The sequence below is a fragment of the Nomascus leucogenys genome, chromosome 6 (assembly GCF_006542625.1).
Source record: "Nomascus leucogenys isolate Asia chromosome 6, Asia_NLE_v1, whole genome shotgun sequence".
NCBI lineage: Eukaryota > Metazoa > Chordata > Mammalia > Primates > Hylobatidae > Nomascus > Nomascus leucogenys.
Genome location: NC_044386.1, coordinates 9621030 through 9644229, shown reverse-complemented (window position 1 = coordinate 9644229; position 23200 = coordinate 9621030). Strand labels below are relative to the sequence as shown.

Genomic DNA, 23200 nt, shown 5'->3' with positions numbered 1-23200 from the left:
GAGCTTCCTTTGACTCTCCCAGGATGAGCTAGTTTCAGTATCGTGGTGAAAAAATAAAATAATACAAAGGCGTTCACCAAAAGGAAGTACTGTTTCCTCTATTTCTGAACCCACGGACAGCTAAAATGACAAGGATGAGTCAGAAGCTAGCGCCCCTGAGGGAGCCACCAAAGGAAGATACTGAGCTTTTAATGTTTCCTTAAAGGGCAGCCCAACCCCTCCCAGTGCGGAGCTGATTTTTGGAAATAGCCAAAAGTGGTTTCAAGTCACATCAGGTGATTGAGGTGGGTGATCAAACTCAGCACGATGTTAGAAACAAATCCAAATGTGACAATAAGTGGCATTCCTGGCTTATGTATTTATTTCGAGACGGTGGTCTCTGTCACCCAGGCTGGAATGCAGTGGCATGATCACGGCTCACTGCAGCCTCCACGTCCCAGGCTCAAGCCATCCTCCCACCTCAGTTTCCCAAATAACTAGGACTATAGGCATGTGCCACCATGCCCAGCTAATTTTTTTATTATTTATATTTGTAGAGATGAGGTCTCACTATGCTACCCAGGCTGGTCTCAAACTCCTGGATTCAAGTGATCCTCCCCCCTCGGCCTCCCAAAGTGCTGGGATTACAGGCATGGGCCACTGCACCAGCCCTGGTTTCTTCATGTGGGTTGTCACCTGGCTCTAAGAGGCAGTTTCTTATCAAAGTCCCAGCTGCGGCTTGAGCAGAAATAGCTGCATGGACAACAGCATGGAGCTTCTCAAGGTGCCTCCTTTGAAGGGCAAAAGTGGGTCTGATGGGCTGTTCGAAGCGGGTCCCTGAGGGTCACATTCCCTGCATCCAACTCCCTTCCTTCCTTCCTTCCTTCCTTCCTTCCTTCCTTCCCCTCCCTCCCTCCCTCCTTTCTTTCTTCTTTCTTTCTTTCCTTCCTTCCTTCCTTCCTTTCCTTTCTTTCAACAAGCTCAGGCAAATTTTATTACAGGAAAATTTTGCATGGTTTACTTTTCACCAATCTGTTCTGGCATGCTTCTAATGATGTCAGAATCACCTGGATCAATGATAGCCAGTGTGCACACTCTGTAGTATTTTCCACATGCTGTGCCCAGTTCAATATTATTGCCACCGTAGCGATGGACACCAGTTTTGGCCAACATTCCATAGCTGGGCGGTTGTTAGTGAGAATGATCAATTTCGCTTTGCCTTGTCTGATCATCTTCAGAGTCTGCTTGGACCCCAGCTCATACTTTCCACTTTTCATAACAAGTTGGAGCCTACAGTTGATCGACTCCAGGAAGTTTTTCTTCTTTGCGGCCACCAAATTCCTGCCTTAGGTGCGGGACGGCCCCCAACCAAGAGCAGCCACTAAGATGGCCGGGGAGCGAGAAAAGCCTCATTTCTTTAATAAAGGTGAATGCCCATTTTCAGACACAGGATGGGATTATTGAGGGTGCCACCAAGGAGAAGGGGATCACCATCTGAGAAGGGGCCATGGGGGGCTGCCATGGCAGGTGGCAGAGGGCAGAGCAAAGAAGGGGCAGACATCGCCCCTATCAGTCTGCTTGGGCTGCACTAACAAAGTACCACAGATCGGGGCTTAAACAGTGGAAACTTACTGTCTCACAGTTCTGGAGACCAGAAGTTCAAGATCAAGGTGTGCATAGGGCTTGTCCCCTCTGAAACCTGTAGGGCAAATTCCTCCTTGCCTCATCCTCGCCTCTGTGTGTTGCTGGCAATCCTCATCATCCCTGGACTTCCAACTGCATCCCCCAATCTCTGTTTCTGTTGCTGTTATGCGGCATTCTTCCTGTGCCTCTATCGTCACCTGGCTGTCTTCCTGTAAGGACAGCAGTCATCATGGATTAGGGGCCCACTGTCATCTGGTAGGACCTCATCTTAACTATTTACATCTGCAACACCCTGTTTCCAAATAAGGCCACTGCCTGAGATACCGGGGGGTTGGTACCTCAATGTATTTTTCTGGGGAGACACAAAATTCAATCTGTAATGCCACCTTTGTCAAAATTGTTTCTGGAATATTAATTAGGCTCATTCACTCCACCTGAGGGTTTTTGTTTTGTTTTGTTTTTTGTTTTTTTTGATACAGAGTCTCACTCTGCTGCCCAGGCTGGAGTGCAATGGTGTGATCTGGGCTAATGGTAACCTCTGCTTCCCGGGTTCAAGTGATTATCCTGCCTCAGCCTCCCAAGTAGCTGGGACTACAAGTGCCTGCCACCACACTCAGCTAATTTTTGTATTTTTAGTAGAGACGGGGTTTCACCATGTTGGCCAGGCTGGTCTCGAACTCCCAACCTCAAGGGATCCGCCCGCTTCAGCCTCCCAAAGTGCTGGGATTACAGGCATGAGCCACCTCGCCCGGCCTATTGTGCTTTTTTCCCTTCCCCTCGTCTCCCCCAAGTGCGCACTGAGCAGGCTCCTGGCGGTAGTATGCAGAAGGCCTGAGTTAACATGGCCTTTCGTTCACTCTGCAAGGAGCAGGCTGGTGTCCCAGGGAAGACCCTGGAGGGGAGGGAGGCCCCTAGCCCTGCCCACAGCTGACTATGCGGGAATCACTGGGGCAGCAGTGGGCCCGGCCGCAGCCATGGAGGAGGTCAGGTCCTGGGCCAGGGCACGAGGGTGGTTAGAGAGGAGTGAGTGGGGACAGCCTGCTGCGGCTTGGCCGATCCTCGGGCACAGACCTTCCTGCTCCTCCTTGGCCCTCCCTCCGGGAGGCGCAGGCTCAGCCTCCTGCGTTCTTTCCTCTGCAGCTGCCTGGGCTGCCTGCGCTCAGCCTTGAACACCCTCCTGGCCTTGGGGCTCTGCTGCCTCATGCGGAGCCCCCATTTCAACAGATGCAGACACCCCAAAACCCCTTCCCAACAGCCTGAAGAGAAGGCCTGGCTCTGAAGAGACAGCAGGGAAGCGGACCCCCCCGGGACGCCCCCCAGACCTCCACCTCTCCCCTGCACCCGGCGGGGGGTTGGCTGCGGGAACAAACTGCCACACACAGGGAGGCTGAACACAGCAGAAGTCTATTCCACGCAGTCCTAGAGGCCAGAGGCAGTGACATCAAGGTGCTGGACGGCCGCCCTCCCATCGGAGGCTCGGGGAAGAATCTGTTCCTTCCTCTTCCAGCTTCCACGGCTCAGGGCAGCACCCCTGCAACCTCTGCCTCCATGGTGACATCGCTTCCCCTCTTCTGTGTCAAATGTCCCCCGGGGCCCCCTCCACCAGAATAATCCCCTTTTCTCAAGCGCCTTAATTTAATCACACCTGCAAAGTGTTTGCCGCGTAAAGTAACAATTACAGTTCCAGGGATTAAAACCTGATATGTTTGGAGGCCATTATTCTGCCTACACAGAGGGGCTGGCTTAGGACACCCGTCCTTGTTGCCGGGTAAAGCTGCCCGGGGGCCTGGAGGAAGGCTGCTCTGTCTCAGCCCCCCCAGGTACCCCAAGGGGGCCGCCACTGAGGTCGTCGGGCTCTGATCCAAGTATGAAGTGAGAGCAAGTTCACTCCTTTCCCTGCTGGCTCTGACACAAGTTTTCCGTGTGGCCAGGGATGGGTGTGCGCAGCCCAGAGTAGGGGCCGGCCCAGGCTCGGCCAAGGCCCACACATCTGCCTGGCGCAGTCATGCCCAGCTCCATCTGTGATGGAACCACCAGCGCTGGCCACCTGGGTGGCTTCCTTCAGGGCCAGCTCGCAGCTTTTCGCCAATATCTCATTCAAATCTGCAGATTCTAGGCCGTAAGTCTTCACTACTCAAAGTGGGGTGCCAGGGCCAGCAGCAACCCCCCCTCACCTGGGAGCTTGTTGGAAAAGCAGACCCTCAGGCCCAGCCTTAGCCCTTCTACATCAGAATCTGCATGTTTACCATATGCCCGGGAGTCCTGGGCCCATGACAGCGAGAAGCACGTGTAGAATCAGCTCCAGTGCCTGTTCCCCTCCCACCAATGCAACTGTTCATTCCATTCAAAAGCTGGTCTTTTCTCTCCTGGCAGGAGTGTGGGCTGCCTGCCTCCCCAGGGGACGGGCGTGTGGTTTGGAAGCCAAGCAGTGCTCATTTGGTTTATTTATCTTCCTGAGACTTAATCTATTTTGAATTTCAGATAACATTCTAAAAAGGCTTGGCTTGTTTTTCTTATTTAGGGGTGGGGTAAGTGCGCTTGTGTTGAGCAAAGTTGAGAAACATTTCTGCGGCTGATCACGGAGCTTCAGACCCACCCTCCCCGGGGCTGCCTTCCCAGTAATCTGTAAAACCCACCTGATTCGGCCCGTCCTGCGGTGAACATCTGTTTATCCACATCGCGCTCTTCCCTTCCCTTTATAAAAGGTCTCCTCCCACGGGAAGGAAGCTGCCAATCACAGCATGCCCACCCTCTCCTCCACCTGTCACATGACGCAGGTCATGCGGTGGTCACATGACACAGGCCCGCCTCTGTAAAGCATCTGTGCCCCTGGCCACAGTTGATTGGTCCGCTGTTACACGTGACTGAAACTAGACCATTCAGAATCCTTCCTTCCTTGGGGCTTTTAAAATCAAGGCTGAGAAGTTGTCTATCTGTTTTTCAGGGATGGCTAACCTGCAATGATGTCAGAGAAGTACTGCTGTCTGGAGGTGCTGGCTCATGGCAGCTTGCTGTATGGAAGTACCTACCTCCTGGTACCCTGCCCTGTAGAATTTTTCTGCCACACAGAGGTTCCCTGCCACATGGAGAATGCCCACCTGCAGGGGGAGGAATGACACCAGACACAGAGAAACCTAGATCAAAGTGGGAGCCACTTTGGAGGCGTCTCGGCTCCATTCGCGAGCCACGTTATGCTTCCTGATGTCCCTGCAGTCACTATGATTCTTAGAGCTCCCCAGAGTCCTAACACATTCCCTTTTCAGTCTAGTTGTTTGAATTTGATTTCTATCTTCTGCAACGGAAAAAGTCCTAACACATTTCCACTTTGGAAATCTTCGGATAGCAGCCATGTTGGGTTACAGGATATCATCCTTCTTATTGCCATTCAGAGACCTTTCCAATCTCACTCCATGTCCCTCACCTCTTCCCATGGAAATTTAGCTCCTGCACTTGACTCTTCCAAGGTACAGATATAGCCGGGATTCTTTCATGCACCTGCTGGACTATTCCAGACCCCTGTGAAGCTCTCCCGGGTGCCTGCTGAGCAATCCCAAGTGCCTGCAGGACTCTTCCAGTTCTTTGGTGGTTGTTCTTTTTTGAGACAGGGTCCCACTCTGTCGTCTAGGTTGGTGTGCAGTGGTGCAATCATGGCTCACTGCAGCCTTGATCCCCTAGGCTCAGGCGATCCTCCCACCTCAGCCTCCCGGGTCACTAGGACTACAGGCACGCGCTACCATGCCTGGCTAATTTTTTGTATTTTTTTGTAGAGACAAGGTTTTGCCATGTTGCCCAGGATGGTCTTAAACTCTTGCACTCAAGCAGTCTGCTCACCTCGGCCTCCCAAGTAGCTGGGACTACAGGCATGCACCACCACGCTCAGCTAATTTTTTAATTTTTGTAGAGAGCGGGGGTCTCACTAATGTTACCCAAGCTGGTCTCGAATGCCTGGGCTCAAAACAATTTCCAGTCCTTTTGTTTCCTCCCAACACTTGAGTGTCTGCACCTGGACAACATTATCCCATCTCATTGTTATAGTTAGCATCCCTCTTTCCCCTCGCTAGGCTGTAGGCATTCCAGAGAGACACTGGGCCTGGTAGCCCAGGGTCCTAGTGGATTTCGGATCATAGAACATGCCCAACACATGTTATCGATGGACCACCCAGATTCTCAGTGTGGCTTTTGAACTCCATGTTGGTGAACATACTGTGTTTTGGTGAATGTTTGCAAATGCTCTCAGAAAGGCCATAACCCACCTCCCTGCCTCAGCCTCCACCTCTGGTAAATGGAGGAAATAAAAGCTTTCCCTCATGGGCTTGTCAGGAGGACTCAGTGCCCGCGAAGCATTCAGGACAGTGGCTGGCATCCAGTAAGCATCTCAGAGCATTCTGTGTGTCATTTACATTTTCTTTCCTCCCCCACCTCCTCTGTTTCACTCACCCTTTCCTTCTCATCTTCTCCTGCTATTTCTTCACCCCATCCCTGTCTGTCAGCCAAGGGAATCATTGGGTAGCATGGGCACCCACCTCTGCAACAGGGAAATGCCTGGGGCTGGCTGTTTGGCAGCTGAGATGCCCCTAAATAGAATAAAGCTCCCTCCAACTCCGTGTATCTATCCCATCTGCTTCTTTCCAACCTCACCCCACTGCCCCAGTTTAGAGCCTCTGTCTAGACAGGTGCAGATGCTCCGACCCTCTAGACGTAATCCCTGGTTTATCTCGCTGGGAGCACCCGGCTGGAGACCCCTGCAGAGGACACGCGGCAGCTGCGCTGGCCCAGGGAGTTAGCGCCGGCTCCAGCATTCTCTCAGCCCCCAGACAATCTTCGCTTAAAAGGTGAAAACGCTCATTTTCTTTTGCACATGTGCTTTTGGCTCTGATGACTCCATTCTCACCGGTCAGAGTCTCTTAATAAGCATTAGCATGTGAGTAGTCAGTGCTGACTGTCTGGTTGTATTCTCTGAGCAGCCAGGTAAGCTTGGGCACGTCCTTCTGTCATCCAAGTGTGCAGCCCTGGACCCCAGAGTCAGGGCACTGGGCAGGAAGGAGCCCTCTTGGTGAACCCCCTAGGTCAGCAGCTGGCAGCACACCTGGAAGCTGCTTCCTCACAGCTGGATCATGCTGCTAAGCTCCACCACACTGAGCTTTCAGAGTGACTCAGTGTTGCCATCCTTCTCCATGTAAGGACAAGAGTCATTGGATTCAGGGCCCACCTTAAATCCAGGATGATTTTATCTCATGATTCTTTACTGATTACAACTGCGAAGACAGAACTTTCGAGTAAGGTCACATTCACAGATTCCGAGTTGACCTGAAATTTGAGGGGAAACTATTCTACCCGCTACCGTGTCCATCCCTCCACTTACCACCAGGACCCCAGTTCCAAGAGCCCCCTTTCTACCCTCTCGCCAGGGCCCTGGCACCCAAGTTTGTTGGGCCCTTAGACCATTACATCAGAGTTCCCCAGTCCCCTAAAACCTGATCTCTCCTAACCTTTCAGAGCCCCACATGCCACTTAAAAATTCCCCAGAATTTATGGGAAAGAAGGTGTACATGACATTGATGTTATCAAAATGTCCATGAGTGACATCCACTTTTTGTTTTTCTGATCCGCTTTGTGTTTTCTGGAGCAGGTCTTTAACATACCAGAAGGGCCTTCCTAAGAGGAACTAACTGCTTATGATACAGGAAATAACAGCAGCCTTCGAAAAGGCTTATCTTTTCAGGTTTTTGTTTTGGTTTGTTTTGATTTTTAATTGCGGTAAACTATAAGAAAGTTTAGCATTTTAACCATTTTTGTTTGGTTTGGTTTTGTTTTTTTGTTTTTTTGTCTTTTTTTTTTTTTTTGACAGAGTCTCGCTCTGTCACCAGGCTGGAGTGCAGTGGCATGATCTCGGCTCACTGCAATCTCCACCTCCCGGGTTCAAGCGATTCTCCTGCCTCAGCCTCCGGAGTAGCTGGGACTACAGGCGCACCCACCACACCTGGCTGATTTTTGTATTTTTAGTAGAGACAGGGTTTCCCTATGTTGGCCAGGCTGGTCTCGAACTCCTGACCTCAAGTGACTCACCTGCCTCGGCCTCCCAAAGTGCTGAGATTATAGACATGAACCACCGTGGCTGGCCTGACTGTCCTCTTGTTCCAGATTGTCTTTTCAGACGCAGCAAACAGCCTTGGAGAAGGAAAGAGGTGGTGTCTCCCTACAGGGCAGAGAGCAGGTTTGGTTATTACCTAATATTATAAAGATAATGTCTCCCTCTGGGGCAAAGGTTAGGTGTGTTTGCTTACTGCCCATTATAAAGCATCTGCATCCCCTAAACTCAGTGTTTTCCCTCGGTGATGCAAATTCACTGCGCGGCAGCATCCACCTGGGCCCCCCACATCACCCCCATGGGGTTTTGGGGACATAGGGAACCAATGCAAACATTGAGCTTGTATTAACCGTGTCTTCCATTCTCTGTATTCTGATGCTTTGATATCTGGGACCTTGCTGACCCTGGAGGGACTGCCCCACCCAGTACTAGCCAATCCCCAGAGATAGTAAACCAGCCTCCTGCAAACATGCTTTTCAAATGCAAACCAACCAATTGCAAGCCCATGCCCCAGACACCTCCTCTATTGGGTTTTCACACTCCAGGCCACTATCCACCTGCCTAATCACCCTGGGAGCAAGTACCAGACAACTAGGGACACAAACAAGGCTTTTGCCCACATGTCTGCTGTCTCCTGAGCCTGCTGACAACGCGCGTGGCCCTGCATAGCTCCGCGTGGCCCCTCCTCCTGGGAACTGGGAGTAACAAACTGTCCTTTCAATGACAATCATTTCCTGATCTGTTGGCCTTACTATAACTAAATATTGCATTAATACACCACATTTTGAAGGAAAACTTATGCTGTTTGCTGTGCTGTGAGTAACAAAGTCCTTTGTCTCTGCCCGGGGAGTCTCGTGTCATTAGGCAGCATTTGTCAAACTGGCAGGCTAACTTTTAGCCTAGGAATTAGGTAAAATCTCAGACCCTTCATCGCTCTTGACAAGATCCACGTCTGCTACTGCTCTGGGTTTCATAGGAACTGTGGTGTTTGACGGGAGAAACAGACGATCTGGAAGCAGAGAAGAGGCCCTTCCTGTCTCCCCCTGCTCAAACTGGGTGTGAGAGGAACTTGGATCCACTGGAAAGCTGTGGGTGGGGGGGAAGCTGGGTTCTCTGGCTTTTTTAGAAGGAGGAGGGAAGTTTGAGGTCAGAGGGGGATTTGTCAGCCCCAGCTGTGGAGTTCTCAAGCAGATCCTCTCAGAATTCAATGCGCACACGAATCACCTGGGAATCTGATTCTGACCCTGGGTCTGAGCTGGATCCCAAGATTCTGCACGTCCAAGGCTCTCCCAGGGGTGCCGATGCTGCGGGTCCTTGGACCATACTCGGAGGAGCCACTCACACTGGAGGACGCACTCAGCGTAAGGCCACACTCACTGGCGTGCCTGGAGGATGGGGAGTGGAGGGCTTCCATACGGCTCCCACCTGGACCCCACTGCCTCCCCATCACCGACCCACCCCAAGCACACTCAATTCCAATGTGTGCATCTGTTCAGCAACCAAAATAGGATTCTCCAGGCCGTGCCTCCCAGGGGATCCTAGGAATTTCCTGGAACAGAGATGGGGTTTTCAGGATGGCCCTGGTCTCCAGTCCCCTCCTGACAATCCTACTCCAGGAGGTTCATCTGGATCCCCCTCCAGCCTCCTGGAAGTCTGGATGCGCATCAGTTGCCTGGCACGTAGATGACAGCCATTAAATGCTTTTCGAATTAATGAAAAAAATCTATCAATCTTTATTTGTGTATTTCGTAGCTCCAGGGGACAATCAAAAGAAAATAAAATCCCCCAGCTGAAATAACTACATTGGTTTATGGCCATTTATTCATTTATCTGCTCTTGTGGAAGCTAAGAAGTTCCTATTTTTAGCAACTCCCATGCTCAGACATGGGTTATTTTTTGTCTTCAAGCTCTCCTAAACAGTTGGCATGTTGGCTGGGCACACTGGCTCATGCCTGTAATCCCAGCACTTTGGGAGGTCGAGGCAGGAGCATCACCTGAGGTTGGGGGTTCAAGACCATCCTGACCAACGTGGAGAAACCCCGTCTCTATTAAAAATACAAAATTAGCCAGGCGCGGTGGCGCATGCCTGTAATCCCAGCTACTCGGGAGGCTGAGGCAGGAAAATTGCTTGAATCCAGGAGGCAGAGGTTGCGTGAGCCGAGATCCTGCCATTGCACTCCAGCCTGGACAACAAGAGCAAAACTCCGTCTCAAAAAAAAAAAAAAAAACAACAAAAAAAGAGTTGCCATGTCCCAGCCTATTACCGCAAAGCCGTGCCGTGCATTTAGTGAGAGGAGACAGCAGGGACAGGAGCTCAGGCAAGAGGCCTCCTCTCCCACGGTGCCCAGGAAATAGTCACAAGGTGTGACAGCAGACAAAGATGGGCCTAAAGAGTCGGCGGGGCTGCCCCCAAAGCAGCCGCCAGCCGAGTCCCAGCCTGGCGTCCTGTGCTCTCCCTCAGGTTTCCAGGGAAGCAGGTGTGGCAGCCCCACCTCTGCCCCCCTGTTCTCGCTCCACTTCTAGAGAGGAGGGTGCGGGTGTGAACTCTGCAGCCCGTGTTTGCAGCTCTGCCAAGTGGGCGTGACCAAGCAGCAATTTAAAAGCCACTCACCTAAAGATGTGGGGTGTCTGACCCAAGCCTGAGCCCCCATTCTAATCCTGTAGAAATATTTGAAAGAGAATAGTCATCACGTCTGGAGGGCTGGGCTCAAGATTTTTCTAGCACTGACTCACTCACAGAACTTGGGCAAGTCTTTACATTCTCTGGGTCTCAATTTCTGCATGGAAGCATCGAGACAGTCATTGTAGACCAGTGTCACCTTCCCTTATATGCTGGGGACTTGAAAGAACTATTACACACTCCAAAGTGACCAATTTATAGCTTAATCACTTGTAACATCTTTCTAACATACTCACACACGTTACCATAATTATAGCAGCCACCTCAAAAACAAGGACACCAGGATAATCATGACAACAGTAAAAACAGAGTGCTAAAATATAGCTGATTTCGAAGGCATTAATCTTCCTAATCCTTCTGTGTGGACAAGAGGCTGCAAATATTGGTGAAAACATCGTCCTCATCATCATCACATATCTTTACAACACCCTACATATTCTTTCCAAAATTGGCCATGCCATTTTGCCATCTTTTCCCACTCCTGAGATAAGTAGAAAACTATTCTTATTTTCTCCAATTAGCACTTCTTTTAGGCATGGGAAACCTAGCAAGATTTGGGGAGGAAGGTTTACTGGCTTGAAGAGTGTTCCCCACCCCAAAATTCATGTCCAGCCAGAACCTCAGAATGTGACCCTATTTGGAAACAGGGCTGTTGCAGATGTAATTAAGATGAGATCACACCACGGCAGGGTGAGCTCTAAATCCAGCGACTGCTGCCCTTTACGAGAGGAGAGGATGCACAGTCGTACGCACAGAGAAGACCATGCGAAGAGGGAGGCAGGGATTGGAGTAATGCACCCACACGCCAAGGAATGCCAGGGATTGTCAGCAGTCACCAGAAGCTGGCAGAGGCAGGAAGGAACCCCCCCGCCCACCCCGCCCACCGAGCCAGAGCCTTAGGAGGAAGTGTGGCCCTGCCAATCAAGTCCGGGAAGCTAGAAGTCCAAAAACTTCTAGCCTCCAGGACTGTGAGAGAATAAATCTCTGTTGTGGAAGCCCCTGAGTTTGTGATACTTTGTCGGGGCAGCCCCAGGAAGCTAACACAGAAGGGGTACTGGGAAACTGGGAGCCAGAGGCTCAGAAGGGAGCTCACAGAGGCTGCAGGAACTCAGCTGCCACTCAAGCATCTGGAGAAGGCTCAAGGTTTCTCTGGTTGCACCTGATCCATCCCAGTAGACACACAGTGCAGGGCCCACCATATGCAGTCATGAAACCAGTAGGACCCCAGGTCTCTGTCCACTCCCATCCGACCAGCCAGAACCCACCATCTCTGGCTCTACCCATGGAAGGAGGGCACCACCTGACCAAAGCAGAGGGAATGCAGGATGAGAAGGGGCAGCAACAAGTGTGCCCGATATGCTCACTGCTGATCAAAGCTTCTTTCAACAGAGAGTTTTATCCCGGAGGATTTTGAGTTTTATTTTGTTTTGTTTTGTTTTTTTTAGACAGAATCCACTCTGTCGCCAAGGCTGGAGTGCAGTAGCGCGATCTCGGCTCACTGCAACCTCCACCTCCCCAGATCAAGCGATTCTCCTGTCTCAGCCTCCCAAGTAGCTGGGATTATAGATGCCCGCCACCATGCCCGGCTAATTTTTGTATTTTTAGTAGAGACGAGATTTCACTATGTTGCCCAGGCTGGTCTTGAACTCCTGACCTCAAGTGATCCGATTGCCTTGGCCTCCCAAAGTGCTGGAATTACAGGCATGAGCCACCATGCCTGGCCTTATCCCAGAGGATTTTCCAGAATATTTAAGCATACATGTCCTCTTCCTGCCATCCTCACAGAGCATCTGCCTCCTGCCATCTCGCTTCTAAGTTTCTCGCCCTTTTCCTCAGGTCCTGAGAGAGTCTTGATGGCTGACCCAAATCCTTCCTTCCTGTCCATCAACAGATGTCAGCTCAGTTCCTGGCTGGCTGTGTGTCCTTGTTCCACCCGTAGTAGGACCGCTTTGTTTTCTTCATCTATAAAGTGTGAATAACGGTAGCAGGAGCTACCTCTAGATGAAGGTAGCAAGTCTGTGGACCAGGACATGGAGCGCCCCGCGCAGTGCCCGGGGCAGTGGCCCTCGATAAATGTGGGTTAACCTCTTCAACCTGTTGAAAAAGGTCAAGGTTAACTGCCTAGGCCCGGGGTCAGCAAACAATGGCCCACAAGGTAAAAATGGTTTTTACACTCGTAAGGAGTTGAAAAAATTCAAAAAGAAAACTATTTTGTGATGTGGAATTCTATGAACTTAATTTTAGTGTTCATTAATAAAGTTTTATTGGAACGCAGCCACACTCACTCATTTTCATATTGTCTATGGCTGCTGTCATGCCACACAGCAGAGCTGAGCAGTTGCAGCAGAGGTGTCTGCAAAGCCCAAAAGACTTACTATATGATGCATTACAGAAAAGTGTTGCAGGTCTCTGATAGACTCGAGCCAAATGATCTAACTTCAACTCCCAGATCCAAGACTTACTAGCTGTTTGACTTCACACAAATTATCTGCCTCCATTTCATCTCTTTAAAACGGACATGATAGTCCTCATTTTAACATATTTTTGTGAGAATTAGATACATTATTATTTTTAAGGTCTCAGTGCCAGCATATAAAAATACAGTTGATGGGTTCAATTATTTTCATGTCTTTGTTTTAATGCTCATTCTAACTCTTTAAATATCACCATCCTCCTACACCAGAGTAAAACGTAAAAAAAATCTCAAGCCTTCTTTCCACTTGAAACACAAGAAAAGTTCTTTAAAACTGACTTATCATTTTCTTCTTTTCATCATTGTTCCACATGCAAACAGATGCAGAAACCTTAGCTCAGACTTCTCAAATCCCAGATGGATTCTAATTTGTTATATTGGGGAAAAAAAGAAAATCTGTATTCCCTAGCAGATGCACAAGGACTGTTTTGTTAGTCACATCTGCCACCTTCCTACTTTTCAGCACTAAAAGAACTTTTTTGCAAGCTCTTCAGATCTTGATTCTGAAATGCAAAAGCAGAATGATGAGGCATGTATTTCCCACCTTGCCAGAGATGTTTTCCTTCTTTACCTAAATGGTCTGGAGTTTACATGCAATCATGCCCCGCAACACATAAAGGGGTCTGGCAGAGCTGGAACAGGGGTTGGGGACATTGAAAGTTGCCCCCCAACACGCTCTCACTTCTTCCATGTGATCAAGGTGTGGCTGGTCATGTGGCTGTTCAGCTAGACGCCATTTCCCAACCTGCTGTGCAATTCAAGGTGGTCGCGTGGCTAAGCGCACCCCCTGCCGGCAAGTGAGGGGAGGTGATAGACACCACTCCTAAGTATGGGCCTTAAGACACTGGCCTCCTCCCTGCTCTTCACTTTCCTAGGAACTGCACCCGTGCAGATGAGGGTGAAAGTCCATATGATGGCAAAGCAACAAGATGGACAGAACCTGGATCCCTGAATGATCATGTGGAGCAGAGCAGTTTCATCACCAAGGACCCTTCATCTGAGGACTGGTATTTGAGAGAAAATAAACTTCTATGTGCTTTAAGCCACTGTGTGATTGGTTACTTTGTTACTGCAGCTTAGCTTTACTCTAATAGAAAGCCTCTGAGTCCATTACCTTCTGTAGTTTACAGATGAAGAAACAGAGCAATGGAACAATCCTCCCCAAATCCCATACTTAGTTGCAGAATCAGGTCTGGAACCCAGTCTCTTACCCTGTAGCCCTGTGCTCTGTCTGCTTAACTTGGGCATTATTTTGTATTTATTTTTATATTTTATTGTATACTTCTCCCTTCTTTTCTCAAGTGTTGAATTGGGCATTATGTTTACTCTTTGGAGACAGGCCTGTGTCACTTCAGCTCTCTGAAATGATCACCTGGTGCTTGGCACATAGTGCCACTTGCTGCTGGGAACAGTGCATCAGTCTGGGTCTAATCAGGAGAGAAACCACAGAGTGATTTGAACAGGGAAAGTTTTATATAAATAATCAGTAACGACAACAGGCTCGGGGTACAAGGAACTGGCTGGCAAGAACTAAAGAGAATTTTACAGAATATATGACTAGCAGATATGAATAACAGCCATTACCCCAAGGACTGGGATGGTATACCCAGAGAAACCCCCTTGCCCTGAGCTGAGATCCAGGTCTTGTTGAAGAGGGTGTGACTGTGGGTTGTAAAACTGCAGAGAAGTGGCTGTGGTGCCATGCTAGTGGAACTTGCTGGAAGTCTGCCCTCTAGATGGCACCAGGGAAAGGCGTCCCTGGAAAGATGTCTCTCTGGAGGTTTTCTGCTACAAAGCCACCTGAGAGGCTTCTGAAGGGAGCTGCTGGCCACACCAACGATAATAAGCAAGCAGTTTCCATTCCCATCTGGAACACATTTATATTTAACCACTGATCAACTTTTGCTCATCTGTTCTCTATTTTCTTTAGAGACTTTTAAACTTGTTTTTTTAACTGTGTGATTTGTCTCCAAATATGACTTTAAAATAGACACCCATTTTTAATACTTGGTCATAAAAAACCACCAAATCAGCAAAAAAGCACAAAATCAAGGCTTAAGCTCAGCCGCTCTGATTCAGTTACAATTTGGGAGGAACCTTGGTCAGAAACTGCATTCCTTTTCTATTGTTGTATAACAAAGTATCGTAAACTTAGCAACATGATCCATATTCATCATCTGACCTTCTCCATGGGTGGAGAGTCCAAGCCCAGCTTGGCTGAGTCCTCTGTTCACCTGGCAAGAAACCTCATCAGGGCATGGGCCGAGGCTGCAATCTCAGCAGAGGATCCAGGTTCGCTTCCAACTCATCCAGGTCATTGGCAGAATTCAGCTCCTGGCAGTGTACAGCTGAGGTCCCGTTTTTTGGCTGGTAGTCGGTTGGAGGTCACTGTCAAATCCTAGAGGTCATCCTCATGTCCTCAGCACCTGGTGCCCTCGCAGTGACAGCTTATGTCTTCAAAGCCAGTGTGAGAACCCTCTCTAGTCTGCTACTGCTGAGTCATGTCACAGACCACAATTGAGGGGGTAATTGTCCCACCGTGTACTGTCCTGCTGTGTACCTGGCTGTACACAGACCTACCTACACTCAGGAAGGAGATTCAATGGGGCGTGTCCGCCAGTGGACAGAATCTTGAAAGCCACCTTAGGATTCTGTCTGCAGCAGAAACTCATTGAAAACCTGTGGAAATTAGAAAATTTTCCTTTTTTGGGGGGGTGGGGGGAGGGGAGAGAGTCTCACTCTGTAGCCCAAGCTGGAGTGCAGTGGTGCAATCTCAGCTCATTGCAACCTCCCCCTCCGGGGCTCAAGCGATTTTTGTACCTCAGCCTCCTGAGTAGCTGGGACCACAGGCGTGCACCACCACGCCCAGCTAATTTTTTGTATTTTAGCAGAGACGGGGATTTGCCATGTTGCCCAGAGTGGTCTCGAACTCCTGAGCTCAGGAGATCCACCTTCCTCAGCCTCCCGAAGTGTTGGGATTACAGGCACCAACCATTGCACCCGGCCAGAAAATTTTTCTAGAGCAGGTCTATCTTCTCTCCATTCTAGAACTCTCTCTGATCCTCCAGATGAGCCAAGATTCTTTCACTGTTCTTCATCTTTCTTCAGCCTCAACCACTCCCCAACCTCTTGATTCCTTAAAGGGCTGTTATTTTCGGAATAAAAGAAAACCAAACCCAGATCTTGCTTCAGGGCTCTGTCCCATTTCTGGTGCCCCCTTTGGACTCGGTTTACAAGAAAAGAGGTAATAAGTGTGCTCATTTCCTAGGGTTGTTGAAACACATTACCACAAACTTGGTGGCTTCAAACAACGTCTTGTGTCACAGTTCTGGGGACCGTAAGTCCAAAATCAAGGTGTTGGGGCCGGGTGCGGTGGCTCACGCTTGTAATCCCAGCACTTTAGGAGGCCGAGGTGGGCAGATCACGAGGTCAGGAGATCGAGACCACGGTGAAACCCCGTCTCTATTAAAAAATACAAAAAATTAGCCGGGCATGGTGGCAGGCACCTGTAGTCCCAGCTACTCGGAGAGGCTGAGGCAGGAGAATGGCGTGAACCTGGGAGGCGGAGCTTGCAGTGAGCCGAGATTGTGCCACTGCACTCCAGCCTGGGCGACAGAGCGAGACTCCGTCTCAAAAAAAAAAAAAAAAAAAAAAGGTGTTGGCAGGACCCTGCTCCCTCTGAAGCTTTTAGGAGGGAATGCTTCCTTGCTTCCTCCAACTTCTGGTGGCTCCAAGCACTCCTTAGTGATGGCAGCATCCCTCCAATCTCTGTCTCTGTCTTCACATGGCCTTCTCCCCTGCACTGGTGTCTCAAACGCCCCTCTGCCTTTCTTTTTTAAGGTTAGCCTCTCCTTGCTCTGCCATGCTCTGAGCCCAGCATGGCTGATCTGTGTATCATGAGGCTTTCTTCTCTCCAGACTCTGGTTGTGTTCAGCCAGGACAAGACCCTGGTGGAAGATCCCAGGATGGAAGACAAACGGAAGGAGGGTATTTATCCCCCAGTCACCTCCCTCCCTGGGGGGATGTGAGGGTTGGCTACCCTGTACCAAAGCCACAGCTCTCACCAAGAGCCCTCTCCTCAGCCATGCCATCTCTCCAGACCCCCGCGACAGCTTCTCCTGCACTTTCAGGCTGCGGGACATACAACCCCACCACAGCCAGCCCAGGGGCCTGCACCCTCCCTCGTGGCTCCCGTCAGCCTTCCCCACACCTTAGTAAGCAGTCTCCTGTGAAACCTTCCTCGAAAACCCTATTCCAGCATTCCTAACAGACCACCCTACCTACCCGCTTCTCCAGTTGAAAATCAAGGACGGATCAGACATGGTGGCTCACAGCTGTCATCCCAGCCTTCGGGAGGCCAAGGCGGGCGGATCACTTGAGGTCAGGAGTTTGTGACCAGCCTGGCCAACATGGTGAAACTCCATGTCTACTAAAAAAAAAAAAGTACAAAAAATTAGCCAGGAGTGGTGGCTTGTGCCTGTGGTACCAGCTACTTGGGAAGACAGTAGCTGAACCTGGGAGACAGAGGTTGCGGTGAACCAAGATCGCACCACTGCACTCCAGCCTGGGCAACAGAGTGAGACTTCATCTCAGAAAAAAAAAAAAAAGAAAACAGAATCAAGGAACAAATTCTCCCACTCATCACTGTCTCCTCCCTACGAGCCATTTTCCTCTTCACCTTTCCTTTGGAGTTGGGCTCCCAGGCTCTGGAGTCGGACTGCCGGGACCCAGTAACAATCGCTGCCTTTCCATCTGCGGGACTTTGGACAAGGAAGTGTGCCTCCATAACACAGATGCAACGACAACAGCCTTCCCTGCCACTGGGACGAGAACTTAATTAGCTGCAAAACCCGCACATGGCAAGGGGTCCAGCCCTTAGGAGGTGCTGGGTAAATGCATTTTCACCTAAGCCCGAATATTATCCCAACCCAAACGTCCTTCCAGCCCCGAGGCCCCACGGCCAGCGCACTTCATGGACGCTGTGTGGCTCTCCTGGTCATGCCCTGCTAATACTTTACGTGAGATTCAAGAATGGGACTGGGGTTTGAGGTGGGACATGTGCCCAGAAAGCCATTCCATATCCCAGGCCAACTGGCTCCAACTCAGCACAGGAAAGCATGGGACCTCTGCTCCAACCTTGAGGAAGGTGTGAAGGTTCCAGGAAACAGTGCACAGCATCCTAGCCCCACCCATCCGGTTTCTTTCACCTGTGGGGGCTTCTGACCTCACCAAAAGCCAGAATGGGGAAATGGGAAAGATATGGGTAACGCTCTTGGATGGAAGAGTTGAGAGGGACGGGAGTGTGAGGCCAGGTGGGTGGGCCTGGACCCTGGGCAGAAGGAGGACCTGGCTGCCCCTGGCATCTTAGTTCTAGGCCAGTCCCCTCTAAAGGCTGGTTAATCCTACTTCTGTCCACTTCATGGGGCCCTGGTGGGGATCCCCTTCAATAACCAGGAAAAACCAATTGTACGAAGTGACGTAATAGAGTTGAGATTTTCCTTGGGGGACGGGGGACCTGAACACATTTCATTCTTGAGACGCTAAGGCACAAAGCTGCAGGCCTACAAGGGTTTCATCGACCTCTGAGAATGTTTAAGGTTGAAAAAAATTATTGGCTGCAAATTATGGAAATAGCAAAATCAGACTCAATAAATGATTGATTTCTGTGTTCATTCCTCATTAATTGCTAAATTGAGTATACATAAAAATCTCACTACATTTGAAAATGATTTGTAAGTTAGATTCTCTCACACAATGAGAATTCACAAGTATGCTAGTGATTGCCAAGACATAACAACTAATCATAAGTTCAACGAGTGACTTTTAGCACAATCATTTCAAAAGCAAATCATTGGCCCTGCCCAGCCGCCTCAGAACTCCACCATGCTGGGTAAGCACATATTTCTGGAATCATCCCTGCTTTCATTATTTTCCTATACCTCATAAACCAACAGAAGAAATATACTCCACTTTCTTTGGAGATGAAAAATACAGAAGCTAACAAAGTTAGCTTGAAACCAAATAAGCCACTGGTTGTTGCTGCCTGGACAAAGACTTAAGACATATATTTCAATGGGACAGACCGTTCTTTAAGTCATAAGATACAACCACCGTCCACTGATTTGCATCTTGTAGCTTTTTCAATTCTGCTTCCCACCACCCCCGTCCCCACACTGCAATTAAAGAAAAGCAGACATTTTTCAAAGTCACACTATATGAATGCCAGGGACCTTTTTTTTCTTTTTTAGAGATGGAATCTCACTCTATCGCCCAGGCTGGAGTGCAGTGGTGCAATCATAGCTCACTGTGGCCTCAACTTCCTGGGCTCAAGCTATCCCCCCACCTTGGCCTCCCAGGTAGCTGGGACCACAGGAGTATGCCAACACTTCCAGCTAGTTTTTTTTTTATTATTATTATTTGTAGAGAAGAGGTCTCACTCCATTGCCAGGGCTGGTCTCAAACTCCTGGGCTCAAACAATCCTCCCACCTTGGCCTCCAAAAGTGCTGGGATTAAGGCATAAGCCACGGTGTCAGCAAAGGCTCCATCATCTTCAGAGTTTATTTTTAAAGTGACTTCAATTGGAAAAATTGTCTTTGTCTCTTGAGGTGCTAAATCCAGATGTGGCTTCCTCTCCATGTGCTAGCAAATCCCCCGTTCTTGTACTGGGGCCCCTACCAACCCCATTAGGGTCCTCAGGCACCTCCTCTCATGCTCATTGCAGCAAAGGGGTTTCTGCTGTTCTCCTCCCAGAGCTACTTTCTTCAAACACACCAGCCACCTGAACAGTTTATTTTATTCAACATATTGACCAGTTAATATTTGCAACAAAGCTTGTAGTTATTAAGTAAACCATTTGAATTACCCCCTAAAGCCAAGTAACAATCTCACTGAAAGCCCAACTACCTATGGCTATTTTAACAAGAAATAACTGCAGGCTGTGAAGTGGAATATAGATGATTCAGCCTTGTAACAAGAAGAGTCAAAATCAACAGAATAGGGAACGTGTTTTCCTTGATGAGAGGAAGCCCTCTGCCTGAGTATTCTGGGATTAGGAATCCGGTTTATGAAGCACAAACAATCCACTTTTTTGCTCACAGAAGCATGGCACATTAATCAGGTGTTAGAGCAAGATATTGAAAGCTCCCCCACTACATGGCATGGAGAGTGATCCCCCTTTATGCTTTGTTAATTACAAAATTAGCTCATCTTCCACCCATGATGGAGCTCGGCCTCTGGGCACTTGGAGCCCCAGTGGTGACAGTCTTGGCACTTGGAGCCCCAATGGTGAGGCGGGGACAAGCCCTGGGGGCTGGAGCTAAGAGTGACGAGGAACCAGACGAAGACCCCCAACTGTGTTGGGAGAGGGACAGGGACAGAGCGTGAAGCAGGAGAATCCGATGTGTGGGTGATCTAAGGGCTGTGCGTCTGAGTCTCATGCTGAGCCGGCCAGTGGCCTAGCACTCAGGGGACGGGAGGGACCTGGGTGGGTGCCCACCCCCACTCTGCTCCAGACCCAGAGTCCACGCTAGGGAGTGTTCTGAAAACCTTGGGTCTGGCTGGGCAGATGAGTACTTCTCCTCCGAATGAGGCCTTGGCATTTTGGTCACTACTGTGAGACGATACAGGTGTTCAGACGGTGTCATGAAAGGAAAAGAAAAACTTGGGAACCCAGTTCACTCTGCCAGAAGGAAAACAAATGAAGCTGAAAGCGAGTCATGCAGGAAGCTGCCTTTCCTCTTGCTCCTCAGCAGAGAGCTACTGAGAAAAGGTTAAAATCTCCTCAGGTAGCAGCTCTGAGTTCACCTTATCTTGGGTGAAGCGCAGATTTACTGAGCACGAGACCATACGATATATAACTGGCGATTCCCTGTCTGCTCCTTTTCCCTTGCAGCCTGTGGATTCAGTAATGACCACATCCTCCCCTCCCTCCTCCAGCCCGCTTCTCCCCTTTCAACAGTGAAGCCCTGGAAATCACCCTTGGAGAAAGGCACAGACCACAGACTGCCTCTGTGATCCTACGGTTTTGTTCTTCCAGGCACGTCCTTAACCTTGGCAAAATAAACTTCGAAGTTGATTGACATCTGTCTCACATACTTTTTGGTTTACAGTGTCAACTAGACAAGGCCAGTTCGTGTTTTGTTTTGCTTTTTTTTCTGTTTTTTTTTTTTTTTTCCTATTTACATTTCTTTTTATACCTGTAGAGCCAGTGCATGTTTCTATGTGAAAATCTGTTTGAACTTCAGAGCCCTCACTTGCTAAGTCAGGCTAAAACCATTCTGGGGGCTGGGAGAAGCAATGTGGCATGGAGGAACTTGTGTCCCCACCAACAAAATTCACAAGGTGAAGTCTGAACCCCCAGTAACTCAGACTGTGGTTGTATTTGGAGACAGGATCTTTAAAAGGTAATTAAGTTAACATGAGGTCATTAGCATGGGCCCTAAAACAATATAACCAGTGTTCTAATAAGAAGAGGAAATGAGGATACGGAGAGGCACAAGGGAAGACCATGTGAGGACCCAGGAGGAGGACAGCATCCACAAGCCACAGAGAGAGGCCTCCGGAGAAACCCGCCCTGCCAACACCTTCACCTTGGACTTCTGCTTCCAAAACAGTGAGGAAGTGTTTCTGCTACGTAAGTAAGCACTGGGTCTGCGGTGCTTCGTTCTGGCAGCCCTGGCCGATTCATACAGAATGCTATTTCTCCTTCTATGACCAAGTCATTCCCAAGAAAAACCCACTTTTTGAGACAAAAGCCTTTTCGGGGACAAAGGCCAGGGCTTGTTCACCAGCAGGGGCGGGTCTAATCGCACCCACGCTGCCGCGTGTCTCCACACTTCATGCTTTTTATTACTGAAACACCACATGCCTTTTTGACTGAGTGAAAAGCTGTTCCCGATTTATGCTTTATACATTCAGATTTTCACGTTGGAGTTTATTTACGGTGATATTCACCTGTGCTCGGGCTTACAAAACTCCTCTCCAAATGTCTTTTCTTGGGCCCAGTGATGCTGTGCTGCACGCTGAGCTTGTCAGCATTGGATGAGATTCTCTTGGTAAACGTGAGCAGCCTCCAGGGTTAGAAGAGGCAGAGGCTTTATTTCCCCTCCCCATCACCTCCCTACAAGATAGTCACAGTGAAAGCACGTCTCATCCCAAATGCTGCCAAATGGACGCTTAGCAAGCTGTCCCCAAAGTCGTCATGTAATCTGTCCCTCTAAGTTTTAGAGGGGCCCATACTCGCTCCTTGGGCCCCCAGACAGGCATTCGCATGAGTTCTCTCCATGGCCTGAGCCCTGGCCTGGAAGCTAACCTGAAATGTATTAATTGATAATGGCCTTTTGGAAAACTTTATAAAAGGAAACAAATAAAGGATCTTCGATGCTTATTTCCATTCAAGTGGATCACGCTGCTGTCCAGTACACTTCCCCCAGCCACGGACGCTAGGCCAGGCAGCAGGGTCCCTGGGGTCCACCTTTCATAGAAAAGATCCAGCCTCAGCTGCCAATGCCCTTCCCAGGGAGTCTTAGGAGGGGTAGGCAGGGGGCAAAGAGCGAGCCCGTCCGCCAACTTGGAGTCAAGAAGAAGAAAAGCCACTTTGTTTTTTTATTTTTAGATGGAGTCTCGCTCTAGTGCAGTGGCGTGATCTCGGCTCACTGCAACCTCCGCCTCCCAGATTCAAGAGATTCTCCTGCCTCAGCCTCCTGAGTAGCTGGGATTACAGGTGCCCACCACCACGCCTGGCTAATTTTTGTATTATTTTTAGTAGAGACGGGGTTTCACCATGTTAGCCAGGCTGCTCTCGAACTACTGACCTCAAGTGATCCTCCCACCTCAGCCTCCCAAAGTGCTGGGATTACAGGTGTGAGCCACTGCGCCCAGCCAAAAAGCCCCCCACCTTTTTTTTTTTTTTTTGCGACGGAGTCTCGCTCTGTCGCTCAGGCTGGAGTGCAGTGGCACGATCTCGGCTCACTGCAAGCTCCGCCTCCCAGGTTCACGCCATTCTCCTCCCTCAGCCTCCCAAGTAGCTGGGACTACAGGCGCCCGCTACCATGCCCGGCTAATTCTTTTGTATTTTTAGTAAAGACGGGGTTAGCCAGGATGGTCTCGATCTCCTGACCTCGTGATCCACCCGCCTCGGCCTCCCAAAGTGCTGGGATTACAGGCGTGAGCCACCGTGCCCAACCCAAAAAGCCACTTTTCAAACTGCCCAACCCCACTTCTGACACTGCTGTCTCCAAATAGATGATTTTACTAAAGGAGATCATTTTACTGTTATCGACTTCTTACACTTAAGGTCCCTAAAAGACACAGTGAAGAGCAATCATGAAACAGGCC

General features: G+C 49.6%; 1 pseudogene; it reads right to left on the bottom strand.

Moving 5' to 3' along the window:
- Window positions 1-996: 996 nt before the first annotated feature.
- On the bottom strand, window positions 997-1322 carry LOC100579486 (annotated as a pseudogene).
- Between the last annotated feature and the right edge of the window lie 21878 nt (window positions 1323-23200).